This window comes from Myotis myotis, unplaced genomic scaffold (genome assembly GCF_014108235.1).
Source record: "Myotis myotis isolate mMyoMyo1 unplaced genomic scaffold, mMyoMyo1.p scaffold_m19_p_4, whole genome shotgun sequence".
In the NCBI taxonomy this organism is placed as follows: domain Eukaryota; kingdom Metazoa; phylum Chordata; class Mammalia; order Chiroptera; family Vespertilionidae; genus Myotis; species Myotis myotis.
The window spans coordinates 73,814,247-73,836,194 of record NW_023416346.1 but is presented as its reverse complement, the minus strand read 5'-3'; the positions used below and the strand labels follow the sequence as shown (position 1 = coordinate 73,836,194).

General features: G+C 38.9%; 1 pseudogene; it reads left to right on the top strand.

Annotated features, from left to right (window-relative positions):
• The first annotated feature begins 20,217 nt into the window (after positions 1-20,217).
• Positions 20,218-21,528, top strand: LOC118653473 (annotated as a pseudogene).
• The last annotated feature ends 420 nt before the right edge of the window (positions 21,529-21,948 follow it).

Here is a 21,948-nt window from a genome sequence, read left to right as displayed (position 1 = left end):
ACCTAGCTGCATTTTATTTATATTGTGTACCTGTATTTGCCTCAACTAATATCTTCTTAAAGAAAACCCCATATTTATGCTACTGTATTCAAGCAGATAACCTAGTCCCAAGTTGATAATATCTGTCTTGATTAAATAAATAACATTTTTACCAGAAAATATGTTTTTCAATTGTTCTGGTTGTCTATTGTTGCATGGAAAATTAACTAAAACCTTTAAGACTTGTTACAATAACTTTTATTGTTTTATATTTCACAAGTTTGTAGGAGAAGAATATTAAAAATAAACAAAGCTTGACACTAGCTAAAATAGTAAGAAAAGATTTAATCAGTAATAAGTATTGCAATAGGGAAAACAGTCCAGTCTGAACTGAGCTCAAATTTGATCTGTGCAGAGGGGAATGGATGTTTTATTTATCTATTTATTTATTATTTTTTTTAAAAAATATATTTTATTGATTTTTTACAGAGAGGAAGGGAGAGAGATAGAGAGTTAGAAACATCGATGAGAGAGAAACATCGATCAGCTGCCTCCTGCACATCTCGTACTGGGGATATGCCCGCAACCCAGGTACATGCCCTTGACCGGAATCGAACCCGGGACCTTTCAGTCCGCAGGCTGACGCTCTATCCACTGAGCCAAACCGGTTTCGGCTATTTATTATTTTTTAAAGAATAGTTTATTAATTTTTAGAAAGAGAGGAAGGGAGAAGAGAGAAACATCAATGTGAGAGCTTAACATTGATCGGCTGCCTCCTGCATGCCCTCTACTGGGAATCGAGCCCACAACTTGGGCATGTGCCCTGACTAGGAGTTGAACCAGCAACCCTTCAATGCATGGGAGGATGCTCAATCAACTGAGTCACATAAACCAGGGCTATTATTATTTTGTAATCCGCATCTGAGGATATGTTTTTATTGATTTTATAGAGAGAGGAAGGGCAGAGGAAAGAGAGAGAAAGAGAAAGAGAGAGAGAGAGAGAGTAACATTGGTGTGAGAGAAAAACATTGATCAGTTGCCTCTCATATGCACCCTGAATGGGGATCAAAACCATAACCTAGGTATGTATCCTGATCCAGAATCAAACCTGAAACCTTTTGGTGCACAGGATGACATTCCAACCAACTGAGCCACCCTGCCAAGACTGAGTGGATGCTTTAAAGAGAGAATGAGGTACATGTGGGAGGCTTGAGCAGGGTCAGAGAAGTGGAGTTACAAAAAGTGAACAGAGAGGAGTTTGATTAATGTGAAAACATCTGGATTTGTTAACTGGTGCTTACTAAAGTTAGGGTACTACCTTTCCACAGAGATTGTGAAAAGACCCTATCTTCAGGTGTTGGCTGGAACAAATGATTTTGGTAGTCTTGAGCTATTAGAAAGTATGTTAGTGTTCAGGTGTCTAGTACTGTGTTGGGGGGTGTGGAGGAAATAATTTTTTGAGTGACTTCAGATTTTATTTATAAAGGTTGATGCCTAGTAAGAAAAGAAAGCTCAGAGGAGCCTGACTAGAGTTGGTCAAGGAGAGTCTTTGTCAGAAATTCAAGTATGTATAAGCTGATGATTCTTCTGTTCCATGTGATGGCTACTGAATTCATTTAGTGGTATTCAGCTGACATAAATGCTGGTATAGAATGTCTAAAATTACTTTACTCACATACTTAATATATTTGGAAGAAATGATTAGAAGACACGACTCATCTACACTGTTGACCAGTGTTCATACATGTTAACTCTCTTATATGAAGGTCTTGCTTAATTGTTTAAATCTCTGAAAGAGAAAGGTACCTAAAATAGGAAACAGAAGCTACCAGTCTCTTTAGATATAGACCAGTAACTGGGCCATGATTTTTTCCACTACATATTATTGGTCAAATTTTCAGAGCCCACTCACATTTAAGGGAAGAAGTATAAAACCCATTTATCTGGGGGAATATATGGCTATTTTTAATTTGCTGTGCCAGTATTGGGGAGCATCAAAGAAATTTTGTATAGTGAAAGCAGCACGGTAGTTTTTAAGATATTTTGTCTTGATATTCTGTATACTTTTTAAAAGGACCACTTTGCCTATTTATTGAGTGCTAAAATTTCATACTTTATGAATCCTGTGATTAAAGTGTCCACTTCTCTAAAGAATTTTAATTAACAAAATATGTTACCCATTGTGGATGAATTATTTAAACTTTTTAGTTGACAGTTTTTCATTTTTGATATACAATTTCTGAATGGCCTGATATAGTATATGAATGTGTCACTAAAGTTGAAACATCAAATTGCGTGATTTATTAGGGTTCTATATTATCTTTAGAGGGAAACTCATGTTGCTCTACAGGACTTTTGTTAGTTTCCACTGACTACATAAATTAACTTGATCATTGATTAAAAACCCAAATCCCATTTAGCAATCAAACTATCAAAGTTGTCCATTCAGAAAACAGAACTCAAATGTAGCTTGTCCCCTAGAGAATTATAATCCTACCCAGATCAAACAATTAATAAACTGAATAATTTTGTTTTCAAGCTGTGGAATTACAAGCAATATTATCAAGCTCTCAAAGATATAGTGTGAAGATTTGATTTGTTGGCAAATTAGTAATAAAAGCTCATTTTATGCAAAAATTATCTTTGATCCAAATGGATAAATCAGTAAGTAGTTTCATCATCAAATTCATTAAAGTGGTAAAAAGTCATTGGATTTTTAAACATTATTGTATTTCTCTCATTAGCTACATTTTAGAATTTAAGCAATAACTTTATAAGCATCATTATCATCTTGTAAGGGGGATTCTCAGAGACAGGCAAGATGGGTTGGTTTTAGAATGTTACTTAATAAAAAATGTTGTCTGAATGAAGATGACATTATGCCACACATTAACGCAAGACACAGGGTTAAGCCTGGGAATTAGCTTTTATAAATGCTGGACTATGTATTAGTGTACAGAAATTAATGAAGTCACACTAAGCTCTCCTGATCTTCAGAAAACTATTGCTTATGTATGGCTAAAATATTGTCATTGACCAGTTTTATTTTTTTAAATTCTTACCATTTTGTTGTGCCTCTTATGTATAGTTTGTGCTTGTTAGAAATTTGCAACATTGATTCTGTGATTTTGTGATTCAAAATCCTTAAAATAATTATATGATTTCCATTTATTTCAATCTTCACCACTGCCAATAAAAATTTAAAAATAAAGAAATAAAAGTAAAAATTCCCGATACATCCATAGGCTTAAAAGGAACATACATTCCATTTTAAGACACTTTACCCCCATTGGTCTAGTAAAGTCTCTTGCTTTATTAATCCATTCATTTTGTCATTTTATGTTAATGTTTCTTCATTTCTATACCTCTTCCTATAGTAACCATTCTAACATGTTAATTGTGTAACTTTGCTTTGTATGTGTGCTTGCAAAATGGACATCGTTTATTGTAAGCATATTTTTAACTTATTAAAACAACATTATATTATATATTTAATTCTGGTTCTTTTTTAAAATTTATACTATGCCTTAAAAAGACATTTGTGTTGCAATCCTTTGCTTCTAACTGCAGCATGATAGAAGTGAAAGCTACTCAACTGCCAATGTGGCCCATATCTTCTGAAGTTGTTAATTTCAATGGGCAAGAAAGAATGTCCCAGAGAGTGATGCCAAGAAATATATAGAGCAAAAGACTAAATACTCACTTATAGGCAGGTGGATCTAGAAATGTGAGTGTGTATAATAGATAGAGATAATATGTAGAATCTCTGACAGGTATCAAAAAATGGGGTGGGGAAGTTAGACCCCTAGTTCTATGCCTTTGTTTCCTAATAATTATTCCCCTGTGAAAATTAGTTCCTACTCTGACAGCCTCTGAATGAGATTGAAAACTTTATGGTGGAATTCCCAAGTATTTTGGCAACCTCAAATTCATATTTATTAACTAATATAATCTTATCCATAAAATGTAATATGTGCAGCAGCATTCTACTTTTAAAAAAATTAGTACATACAATATAGAGCCTCAGCAGGCATGGAAAACACAATTTAAGTGCTGAGTGTATGATATAGTTACTAAAGGAGGCAAAAAGGTGAGTCTGCTTACTATTTGGGTCTTCATGGTGTGATGGTACCAACCAGAAGTGAACAGTCACTACATTGGAGCCCTAAGCAGAGGTGTCTGAGAAGGCTGAGGTGAAGGGAAATTCCATTGGTGGGAAAGACTTAAGTAGTAATACTAGCTGTCCCTTGTGCATAGAAAGAAAACTTCATGTGTAGGTCTTTTGCTTATTCATGTGTACAGACTCATGTGTTAGCTGACTGGAAAATTGGTGATGAAATTGAGGAGAAGGCTTGTAAATAAGCCTCTCAAAATGGGCAGTGAGCATGAAGATATTCACTCTGTATGTAAATTTGTGCTCTACCATGGACATTTACTGTGGAGGAGGAAGCATTATGGACATATCTGACATATTCCATAGATGTAGGTCAGCCTCTTTTCACACTACAGTGATTACTCAATGGGCTCATGGACAAAGTTACCATGATGGCAAATAAGGAGAATATGCATGTTATAATAAAAATGGATTTTCCTTGACTAAGGCTGATCTGACCACTGTCATTTCTAAGCATTCTACCTTTCACTAATAGAGGACAGATTTGATCTTTCATTTTGATGCAACATACTAAGGGAACCTGCCAGTTACCTGATAGTAGATTGATTATGTTGGACTTTTCTCATTATGGAGGGGAAAGAATTTAGTGCTCACAAAAACACACATATAATCTTAATGTAGATTTAATTTCAGTGGCTATTACCACCCTGATTAAAGGCACAGAGTGTCTTATCTATTGCTGTGGTATCATACACAACGTCATCCATGAACAAGATATTTGTTTTATAGAGAAGGAATTAAAGCAAGAACACAAGCACACACAATTTATAGGCTTTGTGCCTTATTATCTCATTACCAAGGAATAATTGTTTTAATAGAATACTAGAATATTTTGCCAAAATTTTAGTTACAACACCAGATTGGAGAAACACATTTTGATATACAGATGTTATCATACAGGGTATTTTATACTCTTCAAACAGTAAACAGAATACAGTGGGGCCTTGACTTACGAGTGTCCCGACTAACAAGTTTTTCGAGATACGAGCCGTTTTTCAGCTGATTTTTTGCTTTGAGTTGTGAGCTAAAATTCGGGTTACGAGCCAGCTTCAGATACCCCACTGCTAGTTGGCGCAGCGAACGTTACAGTGAACGCCACAACATCAGCCCAGCATCACGTGTCTCACTCGTTCACTTTAAGATTTGACATACAAGTAATTTGAGTTACGAGCTCCATCACGGAACAATTTAAACTCGTAAGTCAAGGCCCCACTGTATAATTACCTCTTTCCCATAGTTTAAAGCAGGGGTGGGCAAACTTTTTGACTCGAGGGCCACAGTGGGTTCTTAAACTGGACCGGAGGGCCGGAACAAAAGCATGGATGGAGTGTTTGTGTGAACTAATATAAATTCAAAGTAAACATCATTGCATAAAAGGGTACGGTCTTTTTTTTTTAGTATTTTAGTTTTTTTAGTTTTATTCATTTCAAACGGGCTGTAGTTTGCCCACGGCTGGTCTAAAGTCATGGATCTGAGAACCAAAGGATGGAAGTAGGAGTGCTTAACACTTACACCTAATACTACTTTAGAATAATGTTTGTTTCTCATCACTGGGACCTTGAATTTGATGTGGTCCTTGTGCATTAGAGTAGCATATTTACAGCTGGTACACAGCCATGGTTCTGTTAAGGAGAAAACTGAGACTTCTCCTTGGTCTTGTTTGCAATGCTGAAACTGTAGGTAGAAAAAAGTATTCACTGTACTGGCCAGAATAATTAATTCTGATTAACAAGGGGGAAATCAGGTTCTGCTACAAAGCAGGAGCAAAAAAACAGACCTTCTGGAACCCGGGAAGTTTAGTGGGATGTAATAGTCCTGGTTAACAAAAACTGTGATAATCAATAAAGGAAGGAACCATTAAGGACTAAGAAATTGTGGAAATAAACATTATGATTACCAGTTAAAAACACTATTTAGCCAAGATGTTGGCAGAAGGTAATGGAATATGGAATGGATCATTTAAAAAACGTGATGAGTGGTCCTGGCTGGCTGGCTCAGTTGCTTGGAGCACCATCCCAATGCACTGGGGTTGCTGGTTTAATCCCCAGTCAGAGCACATAAAGGAGTCAACCAATAAATGCATAAGTAGGTGGAACAATAATTAGATCTCTCTCTTTGTCTTTCTCTCTCTCTCTCTCTCTCTCTCTCTCTCTCTCTCTCTCTCTCTCTCATCAATAATAAAAAAGTGATGATTATCCGTTTAGACCTTGTGAAAAGCTACAGAAGCAGGAATGGTAAGAGCTATGTGTTATATTAGTTATGCCCTCTATGTCCTTCTGAAGAGCTATGTTGTTTTAGATTTTAGGTGGAAATGTGACTGAAATTATTTTATCTTGCAATGTTAGGGTAGCTGATTGCATTTTTGGGGGATATGTTTTTCCCCATCCAGTCAAAGGATAAGAGTGGAAGCTGAGAAGCAAAATGGGATACAATGTGCTATATATATTTTAGTTACTTCTTTCATATGAACTCTTCACTCTTCTCCCTCTGTGTACCTTGAGATGCTTACCTTTATGGACTACTGTGACCTTGCTACCTTTCTATTTGGTTTTGTTTGCCAATAGGAAACACAGTTAGGATAATAAAAATATAAATGGGATAAATTATTCCTGTCTCAGCTCACTCCTTGCCAGTGGCTACATTTTTCTACCCCAGACCAGAAGGTCCTGTTGAGCATTACACTCCTACAGCTATCGTTTCACATGTCCTAGGGTTTTTTTTTTAACAACTGTCTTTGACCATTCAGTCCTAACTATTGTAAAAACTTTCCTGTTGAAAGCCTGTTTCTCACACTTCACTGCTTTCACTTAATCCTGCTTATACGTGTCCTTTCATTACATTCTTTCCAATTGCCCCTTTTGATTGTGACAATTGTTTCTTTAAAAGACTATAATAAACAGGATGATGTGAAATAACATGAATTCATTGAGTTATTTATACATATTCAAGAAAGCATAATAGCAAAACATTTTTTTTTCATTGCATACTTTGTTTAGAACAAGCATAATACATTTCCATTCTTAAAGAAAACATCCATAGTTTCTGATGTTCATGAAATTAAGAAACTTAAGATACAGCATTCTAAACTCCCTCTGCTAATACTCAGTATATGGCAACTTTCCACACTGAAGAGGATGTTTGCCCAGAAGCAGAACATCCTTACCTGTTAGTTTTAAAAGTAGCTAATAAAACTGGGCCAGGACATTCACCAGGTGCATCCTGAAAACTGAATCTCCCCACTCTTCACGTGCCACCCATATGATTTAACTTATTTCATTTCCTAATTAGCAGCTTCTTAACCACAGACACAAAATGGTAAACAGGAGCATGGAAACCACCTTAGAACAATATAGAGGAAAGACTACAGTTCCAAATATTTTTATTCTTGATGACAAAAAGAATCTGGCAAAATGTGTCTGACTATCTCCCAGCTTCCAATGCCTTGTATCATATGTGTTTGGCACATTGATAAATTCAGAGAGTTGACACAAGGATGCCAGTCTTACGTTTAAAATTAGATTTAGTTAGATTTGTTTGGGTAATTGTAATAATTCTGTCTCTCATTGTAGCTTTGAAAACATTTTTATTGTTGAATCTCATTGTAGCTTTTACAAAGTTACTTAAATTTTCATGCTTTAAGTTTCTTGCATGTAATTTAGAGAATAGGTCTCAAGGGGTTGTGAGGCTTAATCATTGTCAGAAATGTGATTTTAAATGGATGTCCCCCCACTCCCCCCCAGGAACGGCATGAATCATTGAGTCCCAAACCACCAAAATGACAGAAGAGTTAATGTTACTGTTTAATATTATGTTCCTAGTGGTTGTATGAAAATTGTCCATCAAACACTGGATCCCTAAACATATGAGTAATTGAAATTTTATTGACTACTGACATATATGCCAACATACCCACCGCTCAGGAGAACGTAATTTAGGAAGTAAGGTTCTTTCCTTTTTTGTTATAGTCAAATCCCTAGGCAAAATATGTCTCTTGTCTTACTGACACAACTCATGAAATATTTATAATAGAATGAAGTTCACCAGTGGGCTTAGAAAGTAGTTTGCACTGGTGTGAATTGTATTAAATTACTATAGACCCCAGACTACTAATAAATTATGTTCCAAATTTCATTTGTTTGAAATTTAGTTGGCATTTTGTCACAGATACAATTTTGTGTATGACAGGTAAGCCCCCGGGACAACCTAAAAGTAATATTCAGAGAAAAAATTATGAATTATGATAAATTTCAGTGTAATATATGTAAGAAGAATAGTCATGAAGATGTATCTTAACTGAAACAGTTTTTTGTGCGTGGTTAATTTGACATTTAAATCACTGACTATATGTATTTTTACCTATTTGAATGGCATGATATAGCATACAGAGAGCATGAGAAATCCCAGTAGTCTCTGTTCTACACTGCAACATTCATTAGTCATAGACACTGAGGGTGTCAGGAATTTGGCAGTACAAAGTTAGTGAGAAGACTGAATGAAGTAAAAACTAATGGAAAAAGTGAGGGAATCAAAGGACTTTAGAACATTTGAGACTAAGACATTGAGATGGAAGAAGTGCATATGTGAAGAGAGGCAAGGAAGGTGTTTCTGAGATTATATATTATTTATTTGATTTGATTTCAACTTATTTTATTTTGTAGAGCACCATAATGATCCTGTTGGGCTACTATGATTTGAATGAAAGATTTAGAACAAAGAGGGTTGAATGATATGAAAAACAAAAATACATATTTCATAAGAATACACACACAAAAAAAGTTCCATATCAGATACATAAGAATCTACATGAGTGGAAGGCAAGGAAAGTAGAGAATGGGCATATCAGTGGATTAATGAATAAATCAATATATAAAAAAAGAAGGGTCTTGCAGACTCTATGTACCAATGTGTCATGAACTGAAAAATATGGTGAATTCAACCATTTATATATTTAATTAAAAATAAAAAATAACTGCGACCTCAGAATACCAAATGTTTTGAAAACATTTGGGTTACAAATGTAATGTTCCCCAAATAAACTATAATCATCTTTCAATAGACTTTTCAAAACACTATGTTAAACAACTACTCATGGTTTTGTGGCTCCATATTACCCAAATATATAGTTAATCTCACTGTATTCCCAACAAAATTATATTATTGTATCTTATATATTTTACCCACATTGAACTCCAAAATAACATTTTTTTTCTGTATGTCACAATTAATTTTTGATTAGTAACAGAAAACAATCTCCATTTTAGCATATTAGCTTCAAAAGTTCTCTGGGTCACTAACTACAATCAATATTTAAATAATCAATTCTGTTATATATAAAATAGAAACATATCACTTGGAAATGTTTGAAGAACAGTTTATTAGTTTTTTTCTCAAGTTGATTTACTTATTTTATTTAAATTGAATTAGAAAAAAATAGGAAAAAAGAAAAGAGAAAAAAAGAGAGAAAAAAAGAGAAAAAAAAAAGAAAAATAAATAAATAAATAAATTGAATTAGAATGAAAGCAATCTATTTTATATTTTTCTTTTAATTTTAGCAAAGTTACTTTTTTTCTTTTGAATGTTATTGAAGCTATTCCATATATCTTTAAAGGGACTGGTAAAGCTACATTTCTTATGAATTATTCAATATACTCTCTTCAATATTTACTTAAATGATTAGGTGGTCAATACAATATGGCAAAAGTGCTAAACTTACAATAATTTCAGATATAGTTATTTGTTCTATTCTGTAGTAAAAATGAATTAAGATAAATCTACATTTCTTATGAATTATTCAATATACTCTCTTCAGTAATTTATCATATAATTTAGAGTGAAACTAGAAGTTAGCTTTATTATTTGAAGTAAAATTCCCAAAGGAAGTATATGAAGCACACATATTTGATAATTATTCAAATGTTCTTCCTATAAAAGACACAAATGTCTATTCTCATAATCCAATTAAGAGCACATAGCAGCAATTGTACCCAGTTACATATATATGAATATATACATATATTAGTCTATATATATAAATTTATATGTCTATATCTACATCTACATCTACATCTATATCTATATGTTTATATCTATATGATCTATGGGGCGAGAGAGTTTATTTTGCTATTTCTATACAAACATGTTAAGTGCAGCATATGTACTATACCTTAGTGCACGCACACACACAAAGTCAATAATATTACTACCATTTAAATTTTATAGATGGAAGAACTAAGTTGAACAAGTTAAACAAGTTAGAGTTTCAAGATGGTGGCAGTGAAGGAAGACAAAGAACTCACCTCCTGCCATGAGCAAAATGAAATATACACCTAAATAGAGCACAGTTACTCCTGAGAGACAATTAAGGGCTGAATGAACAACTTCTGAACAACAAATGTAAGAAAAAGAACAAATAAATAAGGCTGGGAATACATGAGAGTGCTCTAGGAGCTGCAGAAACTCTCTGAAATGGGAAGTTCTGGTGAGCTCCATTGTTTACATTCCCCTCAACTTAAAAAGGGTGGAAAGTAGCTCTATTTGGGTGCTTTGGCCTTCCTGCAAGATCAGTACAGCGTGTTCCCAGTCACATTACCTTGAATATTTTGGATCTAGACATAAAGAGCAACCAGGATCAACAAGGTGTTACCATAATACATGGACCTGGCCTACATGCCTAGAGCCCTTTTCAGCCTGTCAGGCTAGTGTTCCAAGTGCCATAAGTATCTGCCTGGCTCCAACCAGCCAGCCAAAACTGTCTGGCACACACAAACCACACAGAGGTTGCTTCTACATGAGACCTCTTTTTGTATAACAAATTAGTGTAAGTCCATATAGAGATGATGTAACTCTCCAGTAACTGTGGGAATTATCCAGGGCCAGATGTGTCAGTAAGTGCCATTATATAGGTACCTCTCCACCTTCATAGGGTAGGTGGGAGCTCTATGCAGGTGTTCTGGCCTAGTTGCAAGGTTATTGCAGCATGTTCCTGGACATATCATTAAAGCCTCTTCGGTTTAGAACAAAGGGAGCAAACAGGACCAAAAGGGTATGACAACATACCTTACCTACTCACCTAGAGCTGTACAGGTTTGATAAACCATCAACTGAGATGCCATAGGCACCTGCTAAAAAAAAAAAAATCAGCCTGCAAAATCTGTCTGGCAAAACAGATTACAAAGAGGCTGCTTCTACACAAGGCAACTATTTCAAGACTTGGAAAGATAACTATTTTGTCTAATTCATAAGAATAACCACAAAAAGTGAAACAAAATGAAAACACAGAAGAATATCTGTCTCTCAAAAAAGAAAAAAAAGGAACAAGGAAAATTCCAGGGTGGGGATTTAGGGATGGAAAACCTTATCAAACTGAGCTAAGTAATTTGCTTGATATGTAATTTAATGAAGCAGTCATAAGGATGCTCAACAAACTCGAGAGTGGAATAGAGGAAGTTAGGAAGAACTTCCTAACTAGTGTTCCAACAAAAAGTTAGAAAATATAATATAAATATATTTTAAATTTATTATAAATATAACAACCAAGCAGAGCTCAATGCAATAACAGAAATATATATATGAAAAAAATAGCAGATGAGCTAATACAGAAGAATGGAATGGCAACCTGGGATATATAGACTAGTAGAAATCAATCAGAACAACAAAAAGAAATAAAGGATAGTATAAGGAAACATTGGGATGCTATGAAGTACGCAAATATTCACACATTATAGGGACCCCAGAAGGAGAAGAAAGAGAAAAATGAAGAGAAACTTTACTTAATAAAATAATGGCTGAATATTTTCCTAACTTGGAAAAGGAAATAGACATCCAAAAAAGAAAAAAAAGACAAGGAATAGACATCCAACCCAAAAAGCACTGAGTTGTGAATGAGATGAACTCAAAGTAACCCACACCAAGACATATTGTAATTAAAATGTTAAAAGTTAAAGATAAGCTGCATAGAACATGGCAGCCATCAGGACAGAAGTGAGGGAGAGAAATGTGGTTTGTGTGTGTGTGTGTGTGTGTGTGTGTGTGTGTGACAACTATATCTCCCAGGAGTGTCTGGGGTTGCTTGATCAGGCTCTCCTGGACAAAGAGCCCCTGCTATCACCACAGGTACTCCAAGGTGGGTACAGCTCTGGCACAAAAACCATGCCATCTTGAAGAGAGGAGCAGCAGTGGCTAGGAGATCAGCCTCACCACCACCCTGCCTTGCCTTGGACACCACTACAGATTTTTGCAGTGAGCCATACACCAGCAGGGCCTAGCAAGGGACCCACACTGCAAGCCCATGGAATCCTGCAGTGACTTGCCCATCACCCCTGCCATGGGTCCAGGTCTAAGAGTCACATGCCACCCCAGCCGCGGCTATGGGACCCTGCAGTGAGCTGCATGCCAGTGGTACCTTGCAGGCAAGCCTCACCATGGGAGCAGGGACACCGAACACATCCAAAACAGATTGCACAACAATGTAAAGAGTGATCCATATAGCCAACCTGTGAGGAAACTCCATCCATGAATAGGACAATAACATTCAAGACCCCACTACATCAGGAGAACACCAATAACACAAGTAGGGGTCTTTTCTAGGACACCAAACTCAGGAAATCTGAGAGACAATGCCATTGGGTCCCACAAAACACCTACTATAGAAAACAACTCCCAAAAAATCTGGGTTGCATAGCAGTTTGATCTAAGACATAGATCCTCAGACTATTCCAAAAAATTCAAGAGGAAGGAATAATCCCAAACTCTTTCTATGAGGCCAGTATCACCCTAATCCCAAAACTAGATAAGACATTGCAAAGAAAGAGAATTGCAGGCCAATATCCCTGATGAACATAGATGCTAAAATCCTCAACAAAATCCTAGAAAATAGGATCCAGCAATACATTAAAAAGATCATATACCTTGGCCAAGTTGGATTTATTCCAGGGATGCAAGGATGGTACAATATTCACAAATCAATAAATGTGATACAGCACGTTAATAGATTACAAGACAATAATCACATGATTACATCAATTGATGCAGAAAAAGCATTTGACAAACTCCAATTCCCTTTTTTTAATAAAAACTCTTAGCAAAGTGGGAATAGAGGGGTTATACCTCAACATAATAAAAGTCTTATATGATAAACCTACAGACAATATCATACTCAATGGGAAAAAACTTAAAACCATTTCCCCTAAGAACAAGAACAAGGCAGGGATGCCCACTTTCACCATTCCTATTCAACATAGTTCTGGAAGTGCTAGCCATAGCAATCAGAGAAGTAGAAGAAATAAGCATCCAAATTGAAAAGGAGGTAGTAAAACTCTCACTATTCATAGATGACATGATATTGTACATAGGAAACCCTAAAGACACCACCAGAAAACTAGTAGATTTAATAAATGAATTCAGAAACATAGCAGAATATAAAATTAACACCCAGAAACCTATGACATTTTTATATATCAATAATGAACTCTCAGAAACAGAAACTAAAAAATAATTCTGTTTACCATCACAACCAAAAAATTAAGATACTTAGGAATACACTTAATCAAAGTAGTGAAAGACCTGAACTCAGAAAATTACAGGAGGTTGAAAAAAGAGGTAAAGGAAGATATACACAAGTGAAAGAATGTACTGTGTTTATGGATTGGTAGAATCAACATCATTAAAATGTCCATATTACCCAAAGCAATCTATAGATTCAATACAATCCCTATTAAAATACCAATAGCGTATTTCACAGATCTAGAATTAACTCTCCAAAAATTTTATATGGAATCAAAAAATACCCCGAATTTGCAGCAATCTTGAGAAAGAAGAAAAACATTTGGAGGAATCACAATAGCACATATCATGTTATACTACAAAGGTATTGTACTCAAAACAGCCTGGCACTGGCACAAGAATAGACACAAAGACCAATGGTACAGAACAAAGACCCCAGAAATCAGCCCAAGCCATTATTCTCAATTAATATTTGAAAAAGGAAGGAAAAGCTTACATTGGAGTCAAGACATTCTCTTCAATAAATGGTGATGGGAAAATTGGGTACATACAAAAAAATGAAACTAGACTACCAACTTACACCATACAGAAAAATAAACTCAAAATGGATAAAAGACTTCAATGTAAGATGTGTAACCATAAAAATTTTATAAGAAATCATAGGCAACCAAATCTCAGACATTTCTCAGAGCAATATATTTACTGATACACATTCTAGGACAATGAAAATTAAGGAGAAAATAAACAAATGGGACTACATCAAATATAAAGCTTCTGCACAGCAAAAGAAACCATCAACAAAAAAACAAATAGCAGAGGAGGGAAGATGGCTGCCGATGGGAAGGCAGACTGCAAGATAGTGTGTGAGTGAAAGAATGAAAGGAAAGGGTGAGGACATATGGGAGAGTGTAAATTTGTGGGTGAGCTATAGCTATACTCCAGGGGACTACTGGAGACTGCCGGACCGGGCTCCCCTACCTGGGAAGCCTTCACTGCTGCTGAAATCTCTCCCGGAGTGCCAGCTCTGCTGTGGAGACCATGCCATCTTAAAGGGGAGAGTGGCTGTTATCGGCAGAGTATACATCCAGGGACCCTGCAACCACGGCACCCAGGGAACAGCTACGAACCCAGGAACCCTGGATTTCAAGCAGCATGCATACATGGACTCAGACAAGCCCTGGGCCTCCTCATAGAAAGGAGAGAGCTACATAACCAGACACCCGGAAAAGAGAGATCATGGGGAGACAAAGAAACAGCCCGCAAATGAAAGAAAAGGAGGCATCACCAGAAAAGGAAGTAAACGAAAAGGAGGCAAGAAATATGTCAGAAAAAGAATTCAGAGAAATGGTCATAAGGTGGCTGAAAAGAATGGAAGAAAAATTCAACAATATGTGTAAGAACCTAGAGGAAATGAAGATGAACCAAAAAGAAATGAAAAATGACATTGCTGCTATGAAGAACTCAATGGAAAGCATCAACAGTAGACTAGAAGAATCAGAGGACCGCATCAGTGAGCTAGAAGACAAGGTAGGAAAAAATATCCAAGCAGAGCAACTAAAGGTGTCAAAACCAAGTACTTCATTGTCCCAGGGCCCAGCAAAGCTTCAGGCCAGGCTTCCAATTCTATGGCTTCGCAAGTTGCTTCATATTGGTGTGACCCTGAGGTACTTATTAGTCTAACTTGTGCTCCTCACACTCAATATGGGGGTAGGCTATGGTCCCTGATATGTGACAAGGTGGTCAGTAGGAATGATGAGAAGGTAGGGAGTCTATACTCCCCTAAGCCTCAATCTGAGGAAACACCCTATGCCCAGGAACTTGAGGGCTCTGAGCTATCTCTGTCACTGCAGCTGGAAAGACAAAAGTGTGGGCCCCATGGACTTTCCTTAATGGTGGTTAGAGACTATTTTCCTGACTCTTTTTGAACTTAATGACAAGAGATGGTCTCATAATGCAAGGACTCTTGAATGGCCCAGTTCCTGGTCCCTGTTGGTCTAACTCTCGAGTCCAGAAGGTCAGAGGCCTAGGAAGTAGATATGTCTCTCTTGTGCCCCTCCACAGGGGTTCCTGGTAGGTAGGGCTTATCCTCACTGGATTCCCACCCAATCCCCACAGAATTGTCCCTGCAATGGCCTGGTCTCCAGCTCTGCTTGCTGGATCTGAGTGCCTCTCAGATATAAGAGGTGCTCTAGAGGTTGGGGTGCTCCCTGGGAGCCACTTGAATTTCACCAGGTCTTCTCTGAGGGGAAGAGGCTTATCTGCTGGGGGTTTTCCCAGAGGCCTGGTGGGTACACTAGCCTGGCCTCTGGCCCCATCTGGGAAATCTGTCACTGACAATGTGGGGCCCCTCCAGCTGCCACTTTCTTGGGTTTTCCCATAATCTAAAACTGTATCAACGGGCTGTCTCTGCACCCTGATATCAAGCCAAAGACCCTGCTTCTGTTTGGAATGTGGACAAGAGCCGAGCGTGGCCTATCATCAGCCTTAACTGCCAGTTTGAAGATCTTGACTAATTTTGGGGCCTTTCCTCATGAAAGTACACACCAACCCCATATGGTTTTCTACCACAGACAGCTCACTTACCAAAGCCCATCACCACAACTAAGCCCAGTTTTTTCCACAATGCTTGATGCTGTTTTACTGCCAACTTGGGTCTAAAATATAGCTGAAGAACACAGAATTTGGGATTTTGAGACTTCTGTGTGTTCACTGTTATATAGACACCTATTCACAAAGAAACAAATGTTTCCTTGCCACCTGCAATTTAGCTGTTTAATAAGAGCAGGTGGGTCTTCCAAACGTTCAAAGCCTGTCATCCTGTATTTTACCAAGCCCAAGCACCTCCCTCTCAGAAATAAAGTTCCTATGAGTGATGTTGATTCCATCACCTTGGTTACCTAAATTTATCCCATTTTGACCTGAATGTTCATGCTTACCCACACATTTCAAATGGTTTTTATACTTAGGGAGGATGAATTCATTTCTCTCAGTCCTGCTTTGAAGATTAGGGCCTTGGGTCAGTATATCTTGAAAGGATGTGAGAGATAAGGGCATGCAAATTACATTCTAGGTCTGCCCAGTGGTACCTGGCACATTGTGGGTTGGGTCATTCTCTGTGTGGGGAACTGTCCTGGGCACTGTAGGCTGTTTAGTAGCACCTGTGGTTTCTGCCCACCAGATGTCAGCAGCATCCCCTGCTTCTTCCCTAGTTGGGAAAATGAAATTATCTCCCAGACATTCTCATATGTTTCCAGGAGGGGGATCCCACTCCTGGGGAGTTCTGTGGGGATTTGTAAGGCTTTCTTGGGGAACAAGTATTCAAATTTATTCTTCTCTCAGAAAGCTCTCTCAGGAGTCACTGCTTTGTCCAGTTATATAGCCACGTGACCATGAATATCCACTTTTGGTGCCCTCTGCCCTGGCCCAGAGCATCTGGTTGGTAGTTGTGGCATTGGTGGGCCCCTGTTTCATGTGGCCACTATCATAGTAACTATAAACACAAGTATCCACAAGCCCTAATGGGTGCACAGGTAGAAAGGGGCCTGCATGTTTCCACATACTGGCCCAATGCCACAGAGAATGATAAGAACTTCTTTCTCTTGGGGTGGACCACTCAGTGGGTCTAACTCTTCCACCCACTGCTAGTGACTATTTGGCCTTAGGCACCTTCATTTGTGAAGGGACAGAGAGAAAGGGTAAAAGGATATGGGAGGGGTCCACTAAAGACTAGAGCTGAGTCCTTGGCTAAAGGAGGTTTGGGGAATGAGTCCAAATGGCCAAATCACTCAACTCTACTAATTTAGGCATCAACTGTCACATTTTACATACTTGAGATCCCTTAGAATACACTCCTCTCTATGCAACCATTTCTGGTTGACTTTCATCTTGTTTTCCTAGACCCTGTCACCTATGCCCTCCTGGGAACAAAAGTAAAATCAAGTGCTCTGGACCAGCCATGTGCCTCCTCTGGTCCCCTGAGCATGATTTTTTTTTTAAGACGTTTTGGCTGTCATGGCCCAGCACGTGAAATGCCTCATGCTCAGATTACTCTTGGGTGCGCTTAGCATGCTGCCCTCTGTCCTGGCCCAAGAGGACACTAGGCCATTGTCTTGGACACATGACTTATATTCCTTGACTGATGTCAGCAGAGATACACATCCTGATTTGTGCCCAACGTGTGAGCTGCACAATAATTTTATTAAGTGTGGTGCCTGTGATCAAATAAGAGGTGAATATGCAGAGCATCCTTTCTTGCACATCCTTCCCCACATGCAAGTCCACGTTCCCTCAATCTGGCCCCTGCTTGATCTGGGAACAAAACTCAATGATTTTCCAGGATTTCCATGAAGCAGAAGCACCCCCAAACTTGAGGCATTACCAGCCCAGGACCAAGGCATTATGGCCTATGGAAGAGAACCCGAGCTCTGCATGCAGACTGCCAACACTGGCATCTCATCCCTGCCATATCCTAGTTTATATTTCCTAGTTTGGCTACTGAGACCAATATCTGTGCTTCCTCAGGGGAAGTTTCTACTAATTTCATTTTTTTCCTAAGCATGAGCCATATTGTCTTTCTTTGAATGCCTCTATATACTTTTTTTTTTGAAATCTGACCATTTTGAGTATCATAATTCAGGAGATCATATTTCCACTCCCCCCCCCAAGATTTGTTGTTGCTCATTGTGCTATAATTTGTTTGTTCCATGATTTTTCTAAACTATTTTTGGAAAGAATGTATTCTTGTCATGTTTTACCATGGAATTCTTTGTTATTATAGCTTAGTGGACAGCTACTGATATGAGGGAGATTTCCTTAAATAGCTGGAATCAAAACAAAATGAAGAAAAACAACACATGTACATATACACAGAAAATGCTCTGGCCCTTGGGGAATTCTCTACCCTAATGCCTTTAGCTTCCCTTTCAGAAACAAAGGATTGACACTCAGAGAGGACAAATGACACCACTTAGTGAAAGAGATGGGAGAAGGACCTAGAAGCAGCGCAGTGATGCCTTCCCACGGTACCCTTCAATCTCCCTATTCAGAGTGAGTGTTAGGACAAAGTTGTCCACAACAGCTGGAGAACATGGAACACAAAGAAACCACTGTAATATCCTCTCCTCCATGGTGAAGATTACTTGAATTTGGCTTTTCTCTCTTTCCACACCCAGGTTCTCCTCTATGTTCAAGTACATATTTATGATTATCTTTGTATGGGCTTTTTTCAGTCATGGCTACCTAAAGAAATTGTCATTCTCCTTGGTAGTGAGTCTATGTAAAATAGGTTATTTGAAAAGTATCTAAGGCAAAAGTAAACAAAATGATTCAATGTAGTTACCGTCAAGTAATGGCAGGAGAGGAACACACAGGTGGGGGAGGGGTATTCTGATAAGAAGAATAGGGCTGGCATGAGAGTGAGTCAGTGCAATGCTTTGTTTCCACAGAGCTGAATATATAACTAACCTCCAAATCAGTAATGAAAATGGAAAGTACCAAAGGAGATCCAACTTGGAAATAAGAGATCAGAAATCTGGGAAAGCAAAAGTCTTAAAGGTGTCTGAATCCGAGGGTCTGGGGAGGGTGATTTGGGAAGACAAATGCAACTGTCCCAATGTGAGCCCATCTAGGGTAGTGAGAAGAGTTCCTGTGGGGAAGAAATGGAAATTAAAGACAATGCTCTTGTGACCTAATAGAGGTGAGATTTGTGGGCAACAGAGCTCAAGGTGACCCCCTCTGTCCCCTAGGACATCAGAGGGTGTGGCTTTCCATTCCCACAGCAAACCCATGGGTAACATTGTCTCTGAGGTGCTTTGGGTAGAACTGAGGTTGAGGAATGAGAGGAATGTTCCCACATGTGCCAGAGCACAGCCATACTCTAGGGATAACTTGACCCAGGGGTAAGAAAATAGGACTCTCTTTTGGGCTCATCTGAGCAGGACCCACAAAACAGCTGGAAGAGACCAAAGCAGGAAGCTTGTGAGGGGTGCATTGAAGCGTGGGGCTACCTACTGAGACTGGACCAACCACCAATTTCAGGGAGGTACAGTCCCCCAGGGGCCCATCTGACCCAGGAAGTCTTGGTGGTTGCCCAGACTAGGACTAATCAGGGCCTTGCCCTTCAGCAACAAAGAGGCCATCGACAGGCTTCCCCCATCTGTAGGGGTGGGAGTAGAAATAAGATCATTACCTCTCAACACATCCAGGGCCTAGAAACAAGAAACAATGTGGCTGGAAGCAGATGAGCACCTTTTCTATTAACCTGACCCCTGTTTTTCTGTACTATTTGAAAAAAGAGAAGATGGGGGGCTCTAAAGATGTCCACGCCCCCACACTTGGCCAGGGTCCACACTCCTGAGAAGCCATAAGTCACCTTTGTGACATCACATGACTTAAGCAGCTAGTTGCCCCACCACCAAGACTCTAGAATTTTGAGGAAAGTATATATAGGGCATCGCTGCTGTGACCAAAGGCATTTCTGACCCCACTTTTGAAGTGATAGGATCCTGGGTACCAAGTGATTTTTGATGTAGAGCATCAGCATGGCTAGTTAGAGTACCCATGAGATGCACGAAGCCAAGCTGGCCCCATCAGAGGATGGACAACCACCAATAATGGTCCAACATGATACATTCCCAGATTCATATGTGGGTCCAAGGGAGGCTTTGGAGAGGTATGGAAACCAAGAAGATAGCCAAGACCCAAGCCTGCAAGACAACCCTCAACCACAGGACCCAAACCAAGGTGCCGCCAATGTGGAAGGAAACAAATTCTTCTTGGGCTGTCCTTCCCAAGAAAGCTTTGGAGGATAGTGGAGGATGACTCTTTCATGTCTGTGCACTGGAATGACGACGGAGACACCGTGATCATTGAGGAAAATCTTTTCCAGAGGGAGATTATTTGCCTAAGGGGCAAGGAGCAAATCTTTGAATGGAACAGCCTAAAGAGTTTCATCTGCTTGCTGAACCGCCATGGCTTTAGCAAAATATGCCCAGGCAAACTGTTCAGTTTGCTCTCCAGGGAACAGGATGATGGTAAAGTAGGAAGTCCTCCCATTTCCCACATTCCCTGTTTCTCAAACATCTTCCCAGTGGACCCAGAAGAATGATATACTGAAAGGGCTTCATTTCAGGGTCTAACCCTTTATCACATAATACAGTATTTATCAAAAGATGAAAAAGTATAAATTTTCTCTTGAAACTATAGCCCCCTTAGAGATAACCTGCAGGGATGAGTAAAGACTCTGAGAGGCCAGTTAATGACAAATAGATATATTTTCTCCACAGGTGACTAAATTAATTTTGTTTCAGATCTACAGAAATTGCAATTTCCAGAAAGGCAAGCCTTGGCTCCTCAAGAACATTACAACACAAGGCAACCAGGTGACACACGTTTGTCCAGGGACCAGTATCACCCTCCAAAAGAGAAAGAACATGGCCCCCACAAGACACTCCCCAAGAATACACCAGGAGGACAGCAACAAAGAAGCTGAACAAAAGGCTCAGGAGACAGACAAGAATGATTGGGGACCCAATGCCACCCAGGCATTTGAGTTCTCCGTTCCTCAGCCCATGGGCAGTGCCAGGGAGGTCCAGTGTCCAAGGGCAGTAAGTGATTCAAGTGGGGAGGGCACTTCTGGTAGTGTTATGTTTGTGCCCATGGCTACTGCCAGAACCGACGGCCAAGGGGATCTTCCCCCTATCCCCCAAGGTTCTGCGATATCTTTGTACAACATCTGTTATTCCACTCTGATAGTTGGCCTTTCAGTCATGGCTCCATCTGAGGACCCTGACCAGGCTGAGGAGGAGGAGCATGAGGGCTCCTCAGATAACAAGTGTTCACTCTGTGAGCAGTTCAAGGACAATTCAGGCCCATAATATCACAGGCTTTTAAACCATGAATCCATTTCCACTTTAATAAAGAAAGGCAAAAACTACATGGTACAAAATAAACAATACAATAAGAATTGTAAGTCTGTATTCTTCTGTTTCCATGCCACACACCTTGCCAAGTGAGCCAGAGGAGGCTAGAAGTCCTGGCCCCAGACAGGCTTTTGTCCCAATTGTCCTCGTTCATTTTCACACCCTCGGCAAGGAACTGGCTAAGGGGCCCTGAAGCAAGCCCAGGAAGATCTGGTCCCCTGATTCTTGCCTACAGGTCAGGAGACAGAACTGCCTGGCTCCTGACCTTGGGGGAATCACCTCATATTAGTCATGCAACTTGAAATAGGAGGGTCTTTACTTGCAAGTCTCCCTATGATGCCAGGAAGTTTCTGATCAGCATATGAGTGTCTCTAG